Source organism: Cynocephalus volans, chromosome 1 (genome assembly GCF_027409185.1).
Source record: "Cynocephalus volans isolate mCynVol1 chromosome 1, mCynVol1.pri, whole genome shotgun sequence".
In the NCBI taxonomy this organism is placed as follows: Eukaryota; Metazoa; Chordata; class Mammalia; order Dermoptera; family Cynocephalidae; genus Cynocephalus; species Cynocephalus volans.
Genome location: NC_084460.1, coordinates 64,924,150 through 64,944,454, shown reverse-complemented (window position 1 = coordinate 64,944,454; position 20,305 = coordinate 64,924,150).

Genomic DNA, 20,305 nt, shown 5'->3' with positions numbered 1-20,305 from the left:
TCTCAAAGCTTAAGCTGGTTTTTCCCTAACTGCCACAAATTCATAATCAATAAAGTAATGTTACCTTACTGTGTATCATTTGTGTGGCTGAATGTACGGCAGAAACTGTTAAAATGTCTTGTTTTTGTGATGAACATTACTCTTCCAGACATTTCTGATGTTGTAACCATCCTTTAAATAGTTCAATGTCTTACATTTTATTTAAAGACTGCTTTTAGTCTTCTTCCAGTTGGAATCTGAATCTTCACAGTGGGCTCTTGCATTTCCCACCTGAAGTTTTATGAGGTGGTATCCTTGCTTTTAACACTGGATGAAAGAAACTCAAGCTAGGGTTTGAACTCAGTACAAAGTTAATCCAAACAGTTGAAAATGTTCTAGATGTGACACAAGCAAGGCAATCTGTATGACTAAGAATATTTGCTGTCATCTATATTTGCAGCATTTTTTGTTTTTTTTCCAACATTTTGGAGTGACAAGTTAGTGGTTCCTAAGAAAGGTACATCCTGAGACTGTAGCAGGCAGACACCCTGAAAGCTTCTCTTCAGTACGTAACAGAGGAAATGTTTTTCCAGGGGCTGACATCTCAGACACCGTACTAACAATTATGGCCCAACTGCTTGCCAAAAAGGGAAGCAACATATACTTAATTCCCCCAGGATTACTTGTAGGGTGAGTCACTGTGCCTATTGGGAGATGCTCTAGAATTTCATGAAGAAAAACATCACCTAAGTCCCAAGCATTATTATTACCTCTATTTTTACATTACAGTCAATATGCAGCCAGTGCTATTTTGGTAGCACAGTATCATCAGTAAAGGTACTGAAGAGCTGTCTGCACCTCCACACAGCTGTGCAGGATAACTTCCTCCCATGCCGACACCAGAGCCTGGGGAAGACCTGCTATGGTTCCTGAGGTCCTGGGCTTACAGTGCTTGGTCAAGGAATGTAATGTAAACGGAATAAAGAACAATGCTCCTGGTTTTTTCTTCTCATCCACACTACTTCTCAAATGCCATGCAGCATTTCAGATAAACTTTAAAAGCTGCCTGTCTAAGGAACACAGGGTGCATATGGGAGGCACCTGAGGGTGAATGAAACAGTGGTGATAAGAGGACAGAAAGGCAAATACAGTCCAAGCACTCCTGCCATTGCTTCGGAGGTCCCTAAACAAGACTGACCCTCTCTTCGGGCTACTGCGGGTATTGACTTACAGTGACCCCACAGACATTCACAAAACACTCCCCCGTATGATCAGAAGATCCTCCTCCTTCCACCCTCGTTAGAAAAAAAAAGAAAAAAGAAGATAATAATAGCTCCCGCTCAGGGTTATCATGAAGCTCAAACAAGACAAGGCATAGGAAAGCTGCTACAGCGCAGTGAGACATCAGTCGTTGTTGTGTTGCAGTTACTTGTGAGGCTTATGCACTACAGTCTTAAATTATCTTCATCATGGTGCAAAGAGGAGACCTGAGAACCACTCTCCCTGCCTATCTCTCTTCCCTACCACAATGTTGCCACTGGCAGATTCTACACGGACCCTATTTAGAGTAAGAAGGAAGTAAATTCGTGAGCCAACCTTTATGGTATGTACTTAGGCTTTAGTGCTACCTGAAAGCTCCCAGCCCTCTAAGCTTATGGGAATCCATGTTAATAACTGTTACCCAGAGACTTACTGCCCAGCCAGGTGCAGTCCTCAATCCCTTAGATGCATCGATCCATTCTAATCCTGACACCTACCCTCACAAAACCTTCTGTTTGGCAGATGAGGACGCTGAGGTACAGAGTGTAAAGAGACTTGGCAAGGCCATTAGCTGGGAAGAAGCCAAGGCAGGATCCAACCCTTGAGTGCTGTCTCCAGAGCCATGAATCGCAGCCACCACACTCCAGCTGAGTGTGAGGTCATTCATACGATGGAGAAATGGGGAAAAGAAACTGGTTCTGCTTAGTACTCACTTTCTAAAGGGAGAGGACAGAAGGCCCCGAGATTAGAGAAATCAGGTACTGTGGAAAGTCGTCATCAGTGAGGAAACTTTGTTTTCATCTCTGGAGTATCTGGTGTCGGTGAATACTTAAAACAATCATATGGATCTCCTGACTATTGGTTTTAAAAGCCACCTTATGATTTTCTTTCACCATTCTTGAGTTCTACTGCGTTGTCTCTTTTTCTTTGCCATTTCACACCATTGAAATAGGGAGCCAGTAAGTGGCCTCGTAGGCACTGGGATGTTTCTTGGAGAGAGAGTTTTTAGAAGCCTGATCAAACCACCCTCCGCATCAAAAGATTCTTCCTTCGAGCTAACTTAAGCCTCCCACCTGCTTCTTAAACCATTTAATCTCATCCTAGTGGTGAACACAGGGGTCCTTAGGAGCGATCCTGTGCCTTCGGAAGGCCAAGTGTTGATGAGAACGTCCTGGAATTATCATCCCATGCCAGGATAATGTCACCAAAAGAGCTCTGGTGTTTATGTTCATTGCTCTACAGCCATGCAGTATGGCAGGAAAAATTCCCAGAGCCTCCGGTATGTTGGGCTATAAAACATGGGAATGCCAACTCTCTTACAGAGTGCTGCAGGAGAACAAGCGGAATGATGCAGCGGGGCATCACACGACACCTGCACACAGGGGTCCCGCAGACCTAGCTACTGCCTGATAGTCAACGCCAGCGCTCATCTCTGCTGCAGGCTCCTGGGGAGACAATAGAAAGTCACAGCCCTTCCCTGATCTTTTTCTGGGAAATAAGTCACTTCATATTTCTCCAGTCACACCCTCCAGCAGTCCCCCATGCTCTTGCTCTACAGTAAAATCTCACCTCCTCACCTTCTAGAGGAGGAAGGAGACTAATTTTTATTAGAGATTCTGGAGCACAGTGCAGCGTTCATGGTTTGGGATTCAGAGGGAAAAACCTAGGTTTGAAATCTACCTCTTCAACACTAGGTTATGTGATCTGAGGCAAATGAAGCAACCTCCCCAGCTCTGCACACTTGTCTCTGAAGTGCAGACACTTAACTCACGGTGTTTGCCAAGCACTCAGAACAGGGCGTGGAGCCTGCCCAGCACTCACTGACCACGAGGTGATGCCAGTATTATGCAGCCCTGCTGCACAGACCTCTCTCCTGGTCTCTTGCTGCATCTAGGCTACGGCTGCACTGACCCCCACCATGCCATTTCACTGCACACTCAGATTGCTCTGTCTTCTTAAAATGACTTAGGCTCCACCCCCAGCCTCGGGGGCTGCCTGGAAAATACCTGCTTGTTTTTCAAGGCTTAGGTCCACCACTTCCTCTGTGAACTGCTCAGGGATGATTTCCCTCCATTGACCCTGGACAAGAGCACCCAGTCCCTGTGTCCCTGCTGGGTCCAGGAAAGACAGATCTCAGCCGCATCTGTCTGTCTCCTTCTTCCAGTACGTCTCTATCATTGAATCAATGCCTCCAGAAGAAAGGAAGATGAGAACTTTTAGAAAACAAACTTTCCAGTTAACTTCCGTACTCCATATTTATCACAAATCTTCCCCACCATTTTGTAGCTATGTATATTTTCACCATGTTACACATCTTGAAATAATAAATCAGAAATTATTTATATCTTAATACATGACGCTATCTTTAGTAAACCTTAAATTTCCAAATTCCAAATTGAATGTTCTAGTATAGTTTTAGAATGATGAGTGACAGACACATGATAGAGACAACTGAATGACCTGGAGACATTAAATGAGTTTAAACAAAAGGCAGACATATTTTCTTCCCAAAGGTTTCCAGCCATCTGAGTTCCAAGACCATCACATAATATCAATATTAATAATAGTGAAAGTCTATAGCAATTTTTCCGTCACACATCATTCTTTGCACATTTCATTTAATGATCACAAAATTATATGAATTAGATATTAATCCTGTTTTACAAATAAATAAATGGAGGCTCAAAGACGTTAAATAATTTACCCAAGGTACACACCTGATAAACGGCAGAGGCAGGACTTTAATCTATGTCTGGAGGCTTGCAAAATTTGCTCTGTTCTATGCTTCTTGACTTAGAATTACATTGCAAGAAGAGTAAACATCCATTAACAAAGCTGTCATGGAATTGGAAGTTGTGATCACGTGAACAAGGACTGGAATGGAATTTGCTTTTTCCTGCTGTGTCACATAGAATCCTACTGTCTGTGCTCATAAACCTGCTCGCACCTACAAACCACATCTCCCTTGCGAGGTATTCGGCCTTTCTGTGTCTCATTTCTTTATCTGTAACATGCAGATATTAATAGTGTTTATCTCGCAGGCTGCTATGATTACTGAATAAGTAAATATATTTCAAGTGCTTGGAACTCTTCTCTTCCTGGCAAATAATTATTTGCAATTACTTGTAGTAGTGCACTCTATAGATCAATGATGTCATCTAGTTAGATCAAATACCAGTATCAGGAAACATACCTGTACACACACACCAAGTGCTGCCAAATCTATAATCTAAAAATAAATAATTGCTAGGCTAATAACAACTCGGCTATCTCTTCCCTTGTAGTTATTTTATTTATTCTGTGAATCACAATTATTCTGGAGTCCCTCCTTTCCTGTACCTGCATATCCTTTCCATTCCTCCTGCACATGCTCCTCCTCTCCTCCTCTGCCCTGAGATGGCCCTTCTCACTCCAACCTCAGATTTCAACCTCCTGCATCCCTCTGCCCCCCATCCCATAAGGCATCTCAGGGGAATCTAACTAGAATGCTATTTGTAACATCCCAGCTCTTATCAAAAGTGTTCCAATACTTCCTATTGTTTGTTAAGTAAAGCTCACATTTCTTACATGGATATCTAGGTGCTTCCAAGAACTGGCCCCAATTTTCTCTGAAGCCTGATTCTAACAGCTCCACATGACAAGTCCCCCTCTTGCCAGGCAGGACTGTCTACTCATTGCATCCTGAGTATTTCCTGAACTCTGCTCTCTTTTCCTTTGCCGATGCTGTTCCCACAGTCTGCAAAGCCTACCCTCACATCTCCTGCTCAGAGTCACCTCCCTTGTGGACTATAACTGCCTTCCTGTCTCTAATATGCACTGGAAGCTCAACACGTGCTCCTTGGCTTGTCTTACTCACTTCTGCCATACTGGGATTTTAATATTATACACATCATTCTCCCCAACTAGTTACAAGATCCTTAAAGATAGAAAATTTATCCTTTAAAATTTATTTACTTTCCCAGAGAACAAAATAGTGTCTCATATATAGCTATGTCTATATATATAAAATGTGTGCGTATACATATATATATGTATGTGTATATACATATATACACATACATATATGTAAAGTGGCCACAAATGTGTGTGTGTTTCCCCAGAATAATTTATTGAGACAAGTTACCTGGGAACTTCTATAAGAGGTACTTGTAGGTTACCTGAGAATAAGTTGAGTCATTAGCCCAACCTGGGTAGTTAGCATGGGTGTTGGAAAATAATAATCTGTATTTTAATTATGTATTAATAATTATGTTAAACATGTCTAGAACAAAAATGGACACGTAAATTTCATTTCATCAAAGTTGAGTTCTTTTCCCACTCAACTCCCTCTATGTTCAACATCAGGGCAGAGTATCTGGCAATTAGGTGTATTTAGAACCTGTGTTATTTCTATCTTTATGGTCCATTTTGTCTCCAAAATGAGAGGCTTCCTGGTTTTCAGCTTTCCCTTCTGTGATGGTGAATTGTATGTGTCAACATGGCCAGGCTACAGGGTGCCCAGACATTTGGTCAAACATTATTCTGGGTGTGTCTGCAAGGGTGTTTCTGGATAAGATGAACATTTGAATTGGTGGACTGAGAACAACAGCCTGCCCTCCCCAGTGTGGGTGGGCCTCAGCCAATCACCTGAAGGCCTGAATGGAACAAAAAAGGCTGACCCTCCAAGAGTAAGACAGAACTCTTCCTGCCTGAGAGTTGAGACATCAGTTCTTCACTGCCTTTGGACTGGAAACACTGAGTCTTTCCTGGGTCTCAAGCCTGCTGGCCTTTGCACTGGAACTGCACCATTGGCTCTCCTGGTCTCCAGCCTGCTGACTCACCCTGAAGATCTTGGGGCTTGAGTCTTGATAGCCTCTATAATCACAAGAGCCAATTCCTATAATTGTATGTGCGTGTGTGTGTGCATGTGCGTGCGTGTGTGTGTGTGTGTGTGTGTGTGTGTGTATTTAGTGATGGATGTCCAGAAAGCTGGTAAGCACTATTTCTGGGTGTGTCTATGTGTGTGTTTCTGGATGAGATGAGCATCTGAATCAGCAGACTGAGTAAAGAAGATTACCCTTCACCAATGTGGGTGGGGACCACCCAATCTGTTAAGGGCTAAAACAGAACAAAAAGACAGATGAAAGGATAAATCCTCTCTCTCTTCTTGAGCTGGGACATGCATCTTCTCCCCTCCCCCCACACCCCCACCTCCATTCCCCAGGTCTTTGTCCTCAGACTCAGAGTTATACCTGTGGTTCCCCTGGTTCTCAGGCCTTTGGGCTTGGACTGAATTACACTACCGGCTTTCCTGGTTCGCCAGCTTGCAGGTGGCAGACTGTGGAACCTCTCAGCTTCCATGATTGCATGAGCCAATTTCCACAATAAATCCCTTCTCACATATCTATATATACCCTATTGGTTCTGTTCATCTGGAGAATCCTGACTAATGCACTTCCTATAAGATCTAGAAACCTTAGCATATGTTTTCATTCTGATAAACATTCTACTCTACTGTGTCTGAGATCCAGGGTCAAAACCATGTTTTTATCTCTCTACTACCCACATGAGGGTACCTCAAAATGCTTACGGAAAGGTTTGTATTATCTTTTAATTCCATTTTCCCTCATAGCCAGTGTCCAATGCCCAGAGCAGTTGTGCAATAAATAGTTGCCTTTGCTGTAAGGGCCACAGTTCCTTACACAGTTGCTTTAAGAACATGTGTGACTGCAAGGACTGTGTCCTGCAGCCAATGAGTCCTCTTGCTTTGTCTTTATCGTCAGTTGATAAGAAATTGCTGCTGTGGGCAACACATTCTTCCTGCCTCATCTCCTCCTCTTCCTGTGATTGATCTGGTGATGACAATTCGGGAAGTTGGGCAAGTGAGCAGGGGCTCAGTGCTGAAAGTTTGCAACCCCAGCCTTATCTCCTGGGCTTCTGCCTCTCCAGAAGGAAGAGCATCGGGACTCTTCACCTCTATTTTCCACCTGGGAGGAGGCCAGGCCTGGCTCTGAGGCTGCTGTCCCCACATTGTGACCTGCACTCTACACGATGGACTCAGCTCTGCTCCTTCTCCATGAGCTCCATCTTTCAGGGCAGCACAGACCCCAAAGGGAGGGCAGATCCAATGGGAAGAAAATGCCCAATCTGCCATGCAGTGGTCAAAGAACAATGGACAAGGATGTCGGGAGGGAACCCTCATTTCCGAATGATGCAATTCTGTTAGGGCCATAAGAGCCAACTCTGAATCAAGTAGCATGGCAGTCTCATGGATATCAAATGTGTGCAAAGGAGACTCAGCTTTCTTTAGCCACAAACAGCCAGGGGACTCCAGGTGAATAATGCCCTGTGCCCTCCTCTCACTTGTATCCAAAATAGGAACATGGTGGCCACCCTTGGGCCACCCTGCTGGGAATGTACAAATGTTTGTACAGTGCTCAGAACACTGCAAGAGAGATGCCTCATGCACACAGCGGTGATAACACGCCACTTACCACTTCACACACAGATTGCTAAATGGAAGCTCTTTTAGACTGAGGGTCAGTTCCTCAGCCAGAACAATGTATTAGGCAAATGACTCCTTCTCATGGCAGTCTGAAGGGTGCAGTCTCCCACGGTGGGTTTCACAAAACTGCACTCTTAAAATTCCACTCTGCACCTTCAACTTTGATTATTCTGTGGTATTTATGTTCACCTAAAATGTTAACTTCTGTCAACTAATCACGTACAAGGAACAGGGAAAATATGTCCTGGGTTTCATGGAAAAAAATTGAAGCCATTTCCCAGGGAGGGTTGTGGGAGACAGAAAAGAAATGCTGTGCTGTTTATGACCCCTTCAGGGCTGGGCCCTGCCTCCTCCTGGAACGTCGACAGGTGCTGCCTCCTGAGGATTTCCAAATACTCCATGGCCCACCCTAGGTAAGCAAGGGGGGTTCTGTGCTTCAATAGTGTACATTTTTATGCTTGCCATTGTTAAAAATCAAACAATGCAATCAAATTTTACATTCAATTCTCTACAGATCATAAAAGACATAAGTATACTTCCTCACACACTATGTAGGCAACATGCACGGGTTTTTATGTTAAATTATGACTGGTTAATCAGAGGAGTGTTTACTTCCAGCAGCCAGGGCTTATCTGGGAGGAGCCACAAGGGAATTTTATGGAGTATGGAAGAGTTCCAGATCTTGGTTGGTATGTGGGTTACATGTGTATATGCATTCCCAATGTCTGGGCATTTCAGTGTATGTAACGTATAAGTCAATTTTTTTTTTTTTTAATTTTGCCTTTATGAGAAAAAATTATAACTTGGTTCCTCATTACTTTGGAAGTTCATGCCACTAAAAAGGCATATCTTTTGACTTATTTATTCAACTTTATGGAATTGATACAAACTTAATATGAATACTCAATAACCCTTTGCAAGTATTCTTCACTCAAATAAAAACAGATTACATTATGTTTTCACTTTAATTGGCTAGTATAACATACTAAGTATTTTAATTGCATTTACTCAAATAAGAATCCAATCTGTACTTCTAGGGGAATATTTTAATTTTCCTTCTACTATCCTTGTGGTGACAGAAGGTGTGGCGGTGCTTGGAGAAACTTATGTTGAGTGAAATAAGCAAAGCACAGAGGGATAAATACCGGATGTGCTCACTCATAAGTGGGAGCTAAGGGAGAAAGGAAGGAAGGAAAGAAACACCACAGTGGTGTGTCGGACTTGCACAGGGAGAGAGCAGACCTCGGGATACAAAGTGGAGTGGGGAAAAGGGGGATGGGGAGGGAGGTCAGGGATAATTGCATGGGGGACACAGGGTATAATCACAATTTGCGGTAATGGGCTTGTAGCCAGTATGGATCTGGCCATCACATCTTGGGCATGAGTGGTGACAATTAGCTTTGTATCCCATGAATATTCATAACCAATTAAAAAATATAACAAATAAATAAATAAATTTCCTTTCTACTAGTCATTTTGTTTTGACATAACTATTTGTACCTCTGGCTACTCTTTATATATAATGAATATTTTTCAATCTATTCTTGGCAACCATTGGGTATAAATTTAAGGGAATGCTATGAACTCTAAAATATTTTTACTATTTAGTCCAAAAATTTTATACTCACATGTATATTTTGCACAAATACTATAACTCTGTATTAGTGTATGTACTACCTGATATTCCACTATCATTTACTATATTTTTAAAACATAAATATGTTTGCAGTACACACAGCAAAACAGATTAATGTAAAATTACAGTGCATTGGCAACTTGGAGAGCTAATCTAATTATGCAGTACCATATTTATTTCAACTTCCTGAACAAAAGAAGCTGAAAGAAAAATGTAGGACACATTCATTCCATCAGCCATAATGCCTGTTATGCAGAAGCAAGACTTGCAGAGTCTCAGTTGGGCTTCTATGGAAGGCGGGAAGGTGAGAAGAGCAAGTGAAACACACAGGCATCCTGCTGACCTCAAAAACAGCCCATGTCTTCTCTCACCCTGAAAGCCACCGATGCGGTCCCTGTACCTCACAGCTTCCCTTATTGTTCTGGGCCATCTTGCCACAGGTGGAACCTGGTGGGAGTTGAGGTCTTTGGAAAGCTGAGTTCTCATTCTGACTCTGCATCTAACATCTCTGAACTATTAACTAATTCTTTCTCCCAGATTGCAAAATGGGAACAACACCACGTGTCACCATTTACTTTCTTTGGGTTTTTAAGAAATTACGTAAATTAAGTCCGTGAAACACTCTAGGCTCTTTGGTATTATACAAAGGTGTAGAAAATTCACTTCATATTTCTTATTAAAACCAGTTTAAGTGTGTAGGTGTGTTTTTAAAACTCAAGTCCTGATAGAAGCTGGAAGTTTTACAGCACGGGCACAAAATAAATCTTCAGGGACCTAAAGCAGGTGAAGTGGAGACTGAGGATTATGCAGGCGTAGACTCCAGATGCAGACTCCCAAGGACAGTGGCCAGGAGCACCGAGGCTAAGGGAGGCAGGGGGTAGGTGGGCAGATCACTCCCTCCTACTTAAAAGAGCAGTCAGAGGAGAGCACATGGGCCAATGGCAGGCAAACAAGTCCACTCTTGTGATTCTTCTTCTAACAAGACACCAGAGTGGTCAGGTTGCTGATAGGGCAGGTGGGGGCGAGCTAGGTCTGTCCTGGGATCATCAGATAATTGTTGCAGATACAATTCTTCACCAAAGTGGGAGAAAATTACAGCCCTGAATTTGCTAAAACTTCTGCATTTTGTGTATTTCCGAAAAACAATTCAAGTTGGGTTTGAAAGTTGAACTGCTTTCATACTTTAGAATCTGCGTAAAATCAACTGGCAGTTAAGTTTACCTGAAAAACAGCAAAAGAAATGCCTAATCTTGCCTAAAATTTGCACTTCTTTAAATCCCACGTGCTATGCTCATCAATGATAGTTGATATTGACCTAGCTGTTGTAACAAGGACGCCTATTATTATAGCAAGAGCATGATAGAGTGAATGCGAGTACCAATCCTGGAATTAGTTAATCACAACCTTAGGAAAACCCACCACTGGCCACCAGACACTCTCTGGAAGTGCAGGTTTTGTCCTAATGAGGAAAGTACTACTAATAGCCTGCTAGCTTTACTAGCCAAATGCTATAAAGTGATACCTCTGCAAATCATATCTGAGAAATTAACTGCTTATACACATTTAAGCAAACTAACACCTTCCTGAAATTGCCTTCAAGCAGTCACTTGGGGGCTCGTAATTCTCTCCAAGGCCTTCTCTCCCCACTGTAATGACCACACTCCAAGTGCCCTCAGCTGGGGCCCTAACTCTGTGTCCTGTGAGTAAGGAAGCGTCTGCCACAAATGGCCATAACCACAGCCCTTCACTTGTGGACGTTTTCACTTGAGACATGAATCACTGAAGCACCAATTAATGCTTCCTAGGGCTTTGCTACAGTCTGAATGTTTGTGTTCCCCTGAAATTCTTATATTAAAATCCTCACCCCCAGGGTGATGGTGTTAGGGGGTGGGGCCTTTGGGAGGCGATTAGGTCATGCAGGTGAAGCCCTCATGAATGGGATTAGTGGTGCCCTTATAAAAGGGACCCCAGAGGGCCACCTCACAACTTCCCCCATGTGAGGACACAGCAAGAAGGTGTGTCTGCGAACCAGGAAGTGCACCTCTCCAGACACTGAATCTGCCACACCTTGATCTGGGACTTCCCTGTCTCCAGAACTGTGAGCAATAAATTTCTATTATTTATGAATTACCCAGTCTAAGGTATTTTGTTATAGCAGCCCAAATGGACAAAGACAGGCTTTGTCTATTTTTTCTGTTTGAGATTGAAATGTAATGAAATAAATGTTACCTAAGAGTAAAAAAACAAATACATACAGCAACACAATTACAAACCAAAACAACTCTGCTGATATTTGACATTGATGCCAAGTGTTTACAGGTGGGTAATGTGTGTGCTGACTCTGGTTTGCACAAAAGATCAGGGGAAAGTCGGGAGGCTTCTTGGCAATAGATGGTGGAACTCAGGCCAGGAGACCACATATTCTTCGATCTGGTAAACTTGATAGAGCAGCTAGGCTTAAGATATAATGACCCCCCTGAGCAAAAAATACTGCAGGAACATACAGAGAAAAGAAAAATAAATATGTGGCTTTGGCAAGGAATCTAAAATAAAGTGCAACATGGGACATAATGTGAACCAAATAGCTGAGCTGTGAGGGAGGATCTGAAGGTGCTCATTGAAGCACTTCATTCATGAGCATCAGTCACCACAAGTGTCAACCCACAAACCAGGACTTTCAGACTTTCAGACACATGAAATAGATGCTTACACTTTGACTCCATTGGTATAACAAGATAAGGATAATTTTTAAAAATGTCAATGCAATACCAACAATGATCTCTAGGGCTTAGAGATCTTTCCCAGTTTCCAAAACCAGTCCTTGACTTGTGCTGAACATGCTTGAGTTCTAAGAGTTCTCCAAGTGCACTGCTTTGCTGCGTGGCTTGGATGTACTGGGTCCTGTCTAATTTGGTAGCACGCCTGGTTCTTCCTCTCTCTGTCACTTCATGAGAGTGTGGAAACAAACAGGAGGGTGTGTGGCCACTGTGCCCACCTGGGGCCTGGAGAGCTCTTTCCAGCAGGGCTCCAGGGTGACATTATGTTCTGGGCCAGCAGACAGGGCTGCAACGGATAGTGCAGCAAGTGGCATCACAAAGAGAGCCTCTGGCTGCTGTCCTTGCTGCTCTTTGCTTCCCTGTCCTCATTCATCCTCTTTATTTCTTTCCGGCCATTGCCACAAGGAAGCACCAAAGGGGCACTTGGTTGAGATTTATGGGACCTGAGCTCTAATTCTATCACTAAACTAGTTATGTCCCTGAGGAAACTGAGAGGGCAGGATCTCCAGGAACGGTCCCTTCTAGCTATAATGTTATTACTCCATTCATTTTTCTACACCTTGTTTAAATATTCAGAATAAATATCCAGAGTATAGATCTAACAGAGCTCACAGAAACTCTGGCAAGCGGAACTAAAATCAATATTTATTTGGTGACTAATACGAGATAGGCCCCATGCCCACTCCCACGTATGCCAATTCACTTTGTCCTCATTTTTACAGACAGCAGCCAATGTTGAAAGAGCATGTGACCTCCCCAAGCCTATGTGCATAATAAACGGTGGACACATGGTTTAAAGCTGAGTTTGCTTAAATCCAAACTCCATGTGCTTTCCTCTGCACCATGTGACCAAACAACTACTATTTGAGATTTACTTTTGTGAGAGGTGGAGAATGAATGGCTCAAATCCAGTTTGTCATTCAAATTCTTAAAGGTGCTGATATTAGCCACACGTATTGTCTCCACAGTTTTGACAAAACCAAGCCACAGCATAAGGCAAGGGATGTATCCATTGCAGTATTTTCTGAATTTTTCAAAGACAGCCCAGCATTTAATCATGTTCCCACTTACTGGCAGACTCACATGTAGAACTAGAACCTCATGTTCTCACTTTCAATGACAGCGTAAATGACACATGACAAATAACCTTTATTTGTCCAAGGATATCAGGTGATCAAATTAAGGTTTTTATAATAGAATTCCTTTTTATAAGTAAAGGATATCTTAGTGTAAAAACATAATTTTGATGTTATTTTTACAGCTGATGACATTCACCTTGAGTCCCTTGGGTAGATATGCCACAGATTTCACAGAAAACCAAGCCCCACACAATGCATGCATGCCTTGATCTCCCTCATGAAATGCTCTAATAGGTTAAATTTCACACTATTTCTTTTAGTTTTTTTTTTAAAGGCAAGGCCCAATTATATGTATTTATAAGAAACACATTTTATTTTACTATGTTTTTGTAGCTGGCCAGTATGGGGATCTGAACCCTTGACCTTGGTGTTATAACACCACACTCTATGAACCAACTGAGCTAACTGGACAGCCCACACCACTTCTTCAGTTAAAGAAAAAAACAAGCATATAAGGACATTTCTGTGCTCACTGTGGGTTACTAGTAAGTAATCTTATAGCCATGGCATAAGCATCATTAAATAAATTTTAACATTTAACAAAATAAATTATCCCAGATCTGGAGACAGAAGGTAGCAAAGGAGTGTGGGAAGGAGAATCCTAGATTTATTTTATTGAAAAAATAAATTTTTATTTTTTTTGTGCTCCAATCCAAACTCTCTCTCACTATTATCTGACTACCTTTGTAGAGAAAAATCTAATTTTCATTCTTGGGAGAACAGAGGGAAGGGAATCAATTTTCTTATCAACATAAGAAGAGTCATGGAGCAGCAAGAGGTCTCTCAGAGCTGCCTCCTGCCTACGTCTGTGGAATGACCTCCTGCCCATTGCTCTCTTTAGAGTTTGCAAATAAAGATAAACAAAACCCAGCTGCTATAGCTTAGATGATGATGATGATGAAGATGGTGGTAATGATAGTGATGATGGTGACAGTTATGATGATGATGATCGTGACGGTGGTGATGGTGGTGGTGGTGACAGTGATGGTGATAACAATGGTTATGATGTGATGATGATTATGGGTGGTGGTAATGATGACGATGATGGTGACAATGGTGATGATGTGATGATGGTGGTGATGGTGGTGGTGATGATGTGTGCATGTGAAGACTTTTCACACCCCCCTATAGAATAGCACTTTTTCCTTCTATTTTCCTTCTTAAACTAAATCTACCTAATTCCTAACTCACTCTTCAATACTCAGCTCCATCCCCTCTTAGAGACCCCCTGACCACGGAGCCCTATGTCAGTGACCAATACAGCCCTCCTAGGACCAACACAGCAGCCCAGGTATAGTTTATCATGAATAATTTAGCTCAGTTTAAGGACTCATTAACTCTCCTGTCTCTATCCCTGTACTGAGCATTTATTGGAAACTTAGCACATGTGCTTTATACTTGACCTTGTACTCAGTGTCTGGCACTGTAGATATTCAATAAATGTCAACTGAATGGAAGCTGAGGCAAAAGGGGATTCTATGAATCAGCAGTTCTAGATTTCCCTAGACCAATAATAATTGATTTCACACTGACTACCCTAAAAAAGTTTACTATCATAATTATTAAAATAAGGTTAAATTATGCTCAGTATAGTTTTAAGCATTAACTCTATTTGGGCCACGTATTAGTCCATTTTTGTTGCTTATAACAAAATTATAAAGAAAACAAAATCTATTGCTTACAGTTTCAGAGGCTGGGAAGTCCAAAGTCCAGGGAACAAATTTGGTGAAGGCCTTGGTGGTGGTGACAGTGACCTGGGTGTCTCGCATAGCAGAAAATGACAGAGCAGAGAGAGAGTTCCTCACGCACTCTCCTTTTAAAGCCTTCAGAACCATCCCCTGACCACCATTATTAGTCCATTCACTACAGCATGGTCCTACAATCTAGTCCCCTCTTCAAGGCCCCACTTTTCAATTACTATAATAGAATTTCCCACCCTCAACAGTTACAGCGGAGATTAAGTTTTGTGGGGACATTCAACTCAAGGCAGGCCATTTATGATAGTCTGATCATTAGAAAACTAGGTTGTAATTCATGTTTGGGATCTCTCAGGGCTATAACATACTGTAATTCTATTTATTCATATAGAAACACCATAGGTTTGACATTCAAAAATCTTGCCAACCTACCAGCTGGCAGTGCTGCACCCTCCCCTGCCCAGTACGATGCCTGTCCTCGCCTTTTCTTCTTGCTTAGTGATCCCGGTGATAGTGCATTGGTCTGTTCTTCGGTGTGTATTTGATTTAAGCAAGCCAATTACTTCTCTCCTTCTTTTGAAATTGCTGTGGCTGAGGGTTTTGTGACAAATCTCATGGAACCAAAACCTTTGAGTGATTCATTCCTGTGAATGTGATGCACCTGCCTTTTCTTTTGTTTTTATTTTTGGTCACATAAGTCAGGAGTCTTTTGTAAATGTTTATTTTTTTTTAACTCATAAGCTGGTTAAATACCATTATCTTTATGCATACTTGAAAAACTATGACTTACTTATCTTTACCAAATAAGTAAATCTTTAAAGACTGTACTTATCCTTACCAGAGACCTTTTTTCAACCTGAGAGATTAAATTACTAAATGATGTTGACAGTAAACTCAATGTTATCAGAAAGGATAAAATAATTGAAGAAATAAACACCATCAAATTGCAAAGACATTTCTCATACACACTCTGCCCTTTTATAAAAATGACAACATAATACCCATCAAGTAGAATACTCTAATGTAAAGGCTCTCCCCAGCCCCTTCCTATAGATTAACAGTGGGTAAAAACACTAACAACCAGAAGTAAAATCTAACGGTGAATTAAGTGATCAAAGCAGCTCCATGTTCAAGGCTGTCTCAGTTCTAGTTGCAGACTATGGCTATAGGCGAGGGCATCCATAGTGAATAAACACTGGGTTACCCATAACCTTTGGGGACTGAGCCATTAGCAGTGACTAGGGAAGACATCATGTAGGGAAGGAAGATGAGACACAGACATTCGTTTAAAGAAAAAAGAAAGAAGCTGTAAGACTGATAGACCCCTAAAAGGTCCAGAAAAGGATGGGCCAGACATCCTGGCATGGCACAGCTAAGGGTGCCAGGAACTGAGAAGGTGCAGGAACCTCTTCATTAGACTAATCCAGATGTCAGAAAACCCATGGCTACCTAAGGGAGATTATTCAGAGTTTTCTCATGGATTAACCAAAGTTCATATATAAGTATTACTAGGGGAAAAAAATCAACAGCAACTACGAAAAAATTAATAATGGTTAAAATTGCACCCAATAAAAATATGGCATTACCTAAGAAGTGGCATAACTGTTAAAACTTCCTAAAAAAAATTAAATTTTCTAAATTTTAACATGGGAAAATTCAGCTTTTTAGAAATGATAGTTACAAAGGAAAATTCAAAGTAAGAAGAGCGATGAGTTGTGAAATCTTAGAGTTTCTAAAACAACTGAGAAAGCAAATTTTCATAATATTGTTTGTAAGATTTACATAGGAAACAACTGAGCTAAAAACATAATTTCAACAAATATGATTGAAAATTAAGAAAAGATGACAATCATTTGACATGTGACATATAATTTCAACAAATAAAATTGAAAATTAAGAAAGCATGACAAGCAATGTACAGTGACTGATTAATTCCTCATGGGTGAGGGCAAATTTCTGTTTCATTTGTTGATACATTCCAATATCTAGAACAATGCCTGGCAACAAGAAGGCCCTCAAATGAATATGTAATGAATGAATAAATTAATTAATTTAATAGTACAATGCAGTTTGCACCAAAAGCAAATGCACACATAGATGCACAGGTTGTGATACTCCAGCCTGGGACCACAGCCTGCCTCCTAAAGCCTGAGCCCAACTGCAGTATCTCCTGGCAGCCAGGGGCTGAAGGTTCTGGGATCCTGAGGGAGGTACCACTGATCCTCACCTGGCAGCAGAGGTGAACACCTGAGGGGAAAGGAAACAAACAGCTGGACCAGATGACTTGGGAACTCCGGGAGGTGGAAAGGTGCCTTCAGTTGTAACCTGAGACTTGTGACTCTATATCGCTGTCTCTTTACTTTTCTGCTCAGAAGTCTCCAACTCTTGGGTTCCCCTTGGAAAAGTTTTCTAATAAGGATATCCTCTGGGTTTCTAGCTTGAGAACTTCACTGTTTTCCACCGTCCACATCTGGCATGTTTTTTAATAGGTCACAAGGCCAGAACAGAGACCCCAAAGACAACGAAGTTGTCTCACTGACATTTACAAGGAAACATGGTACACTTGATCTCACATCTCTTCATCAGTGAGTTTTCTATACAGAGCAGTGAGAAGCTTCCTCTACAGAATTACTTAGGAGATAAAATTAATATGAAGATTTATTTATTTTTGGCCTCAAGGAGTCAGGATGATAAACTTTGCCATTAAATGATGGAGACCCAGAGAATCTGGCTTAGCTTTCAAATCATGGTGTGGGAAAACAGGCCCTAGTAGTTGTGAGCATTTCTCTTCACCCTGACTCATTGTGTCCCTCTGACATCTGGGCTCTAGAAGATAACCTGCAAATACTCAGGCAATACCTGTGGCATCACAAGGGGTGAGGACAGCTCTCTGGAAGTGCCACCTCTGCTTAGCTCCACCTGAAAGGACATTAGTTAGAGAGAGGCAGTTCCCAGCCTCCACACCTTCATGCAGGGTGGAATCATGGTTCCATGCAAACTGAAATGAGAAGTTCCGTAGCAAATCTGTGACCACAGAGAAAACGGCCCCAAATGTCGACCTTTCTAATGGAGTCTCATTGGAAGACATGAAAGTAAGAGAACAAAATTCAAAAGAGTCGAGTCTTAAAGGGATTTCATTTATGAGGCCTGGGAGGTAGTGTCCATCATCTCCAGAAGCATCTAGGCAGGCCGCAACATAAACTGCAATGATTCCATTTGAACAGCTTAATATCTTGCGCTTAGAATGCTGGGAGGGTTCACAGACATGGGTTTTCTGGTGAAGGGGACCCAAGAGCAGCATGAGTGTCAAGCAGAGTTCTTCGGCCTCCATGCCCAAAGCTCATTCCAAGGACCACTGTCTCTCTCTTGTCCATTCGTATTTAGAAAGCAGGAAGCAGAAGAGTTCTGCACCTGAGGAAGCCATGTCACTCCCAGCAGTTACTCCTGAATGTGCCCAGCCATTAGGAACAGCTCCCAGCACACTTTCTGCACATCCCAGTCCTCACCAGGCGGCCACCTCTGCTGCCTCTCCCGGCTCTGTGCTTTCCTGGGCTTTGCTTTTTCTGAGCTTGGTTATATAGCAGTGTTCTTTCTTACACAATACTCTGCACCAAAAAGCACATTGCTCACATTAACTAACTACTCCCGCATCCTACAGCTCCCGAGTTTTTGGAGTCTCGGTGAGTAATTAACCATCACTTGCATTCATAGCATTTGTATCCCACCAGAAGGGTCCCAGAGCAATGGCAACAGGCATTCTCTTGCCCACTGTTCCATGCCTGGCTCTTCCAGCATGACCAAACCCGTAGAGCAGACAGAAAAGGAATGTGACACCTCTGCGGAGAGGTTGGCAGCACTGAGGCGGGCAGCAACAGAACTGAATGATCCCACTGGAGAAGTTTAATATCTAGCACTTAGAATCCCAGGAGGTAAAGCAATTGATGTCAGCCACTTCTTCACTGATGCAGATATAAAAATGTCTTCCAGGTACGGGCTGTGGTTTCAGGATACCACATATCCTGGCCACAGGATCAGAGAAGGGGACAAGACGACCATTTCCCACAAGGTACTTCCCAACCACGACATTTGTGTGCCGAGGATTCTCATATTCATGCTACGTGGCCTCTCCTCTGAGTCCCACACCAAATACCAATGCTCCCACGGAGATGTGACCACTTACAGAAGCCTCTTGCCAAACTCTGACCTTTCTTCCCCAAGCAGGCTTCCCCTCAGCTGTGCAAACAGAAGAGGAACCCTCCTGGACCCCCAGGCCAACACCCTCCTCAGCGTGGCCACACACCTCACTTTGGTGCTCCTGGGCTGGGGCAGGCATCGGCCAGCAGCAGCACCCAAGCATGAATGCAACATCAGGAGACCCCACCTCGATCAAGACTGTAAACAAGCTGATGTCCACAGTGCAGTACACACAACTGCACACAGACCTCCATCTCTGAGCCTTCTGTCCTGAGTCATTCTGTACAGCTGTTTGATCACTAAATTATATTGTGTATCCAATGTCATGAAATAAAAAAGCATACACATGCAAAAATAACTATCAACTTTCTAATCCCCGATGAGGAATTTAAATGTGTATATACTCATTTCACATTACCTATACTAAATGTCATTTATGATTACTAAATTATTACATAGTTTATACTCTGATAATTTTAAAACCTCCTTCATTTTTTTCAGTATTTATGGTCTCTATTCCAAATGATACAAGAGAGTGAGTTGCATATTTTTCTTCAATACAAGGAAATGGACTGCTATTGTTGACTTATTTTACTTATAATTGATTTATTTATTGAAAACAGAGTCCTCTTCCTCTGCATCCGAGATGACTCCACCACCAGTGTGTCTTGTATCTCAGCCAATGCTCAATTTAAATGTTCTAGAAACAAACGTCTAATGGATTGAGACTCACATACGTAGAAGCTGATACACAGTCAACACTACACAAATATTTGCTAAATGAATGAACAAGCAACAACACTCTTCATTCCAAAGCATGAACTGCAGTCTCTCCCTTATCTCTAAACTATTTTTCCACATGTGCTGTCCCTTCTTCTTGGAATACTTCCCCGCTTCTGTCTCCTCCTGTCGAAATTCTATCCCACAGGTTTATGAACTTCAATGTTGATAAGAATCAGCCAGCGTGACTGTTACAAATACAGGTTCGTGGGCTTCACCCAGCAAGCTGCTGGTCTAGTCCACCTTGGGAAAGACCCAGGAACATGAATTCTAAAGAGAAGGCCCTCTCAGTGATTCTGCTGCATACTGGACTTTGCATATTTACTCTCTTTCTAAGTCATAAGCTCCCTGAGGGAAGG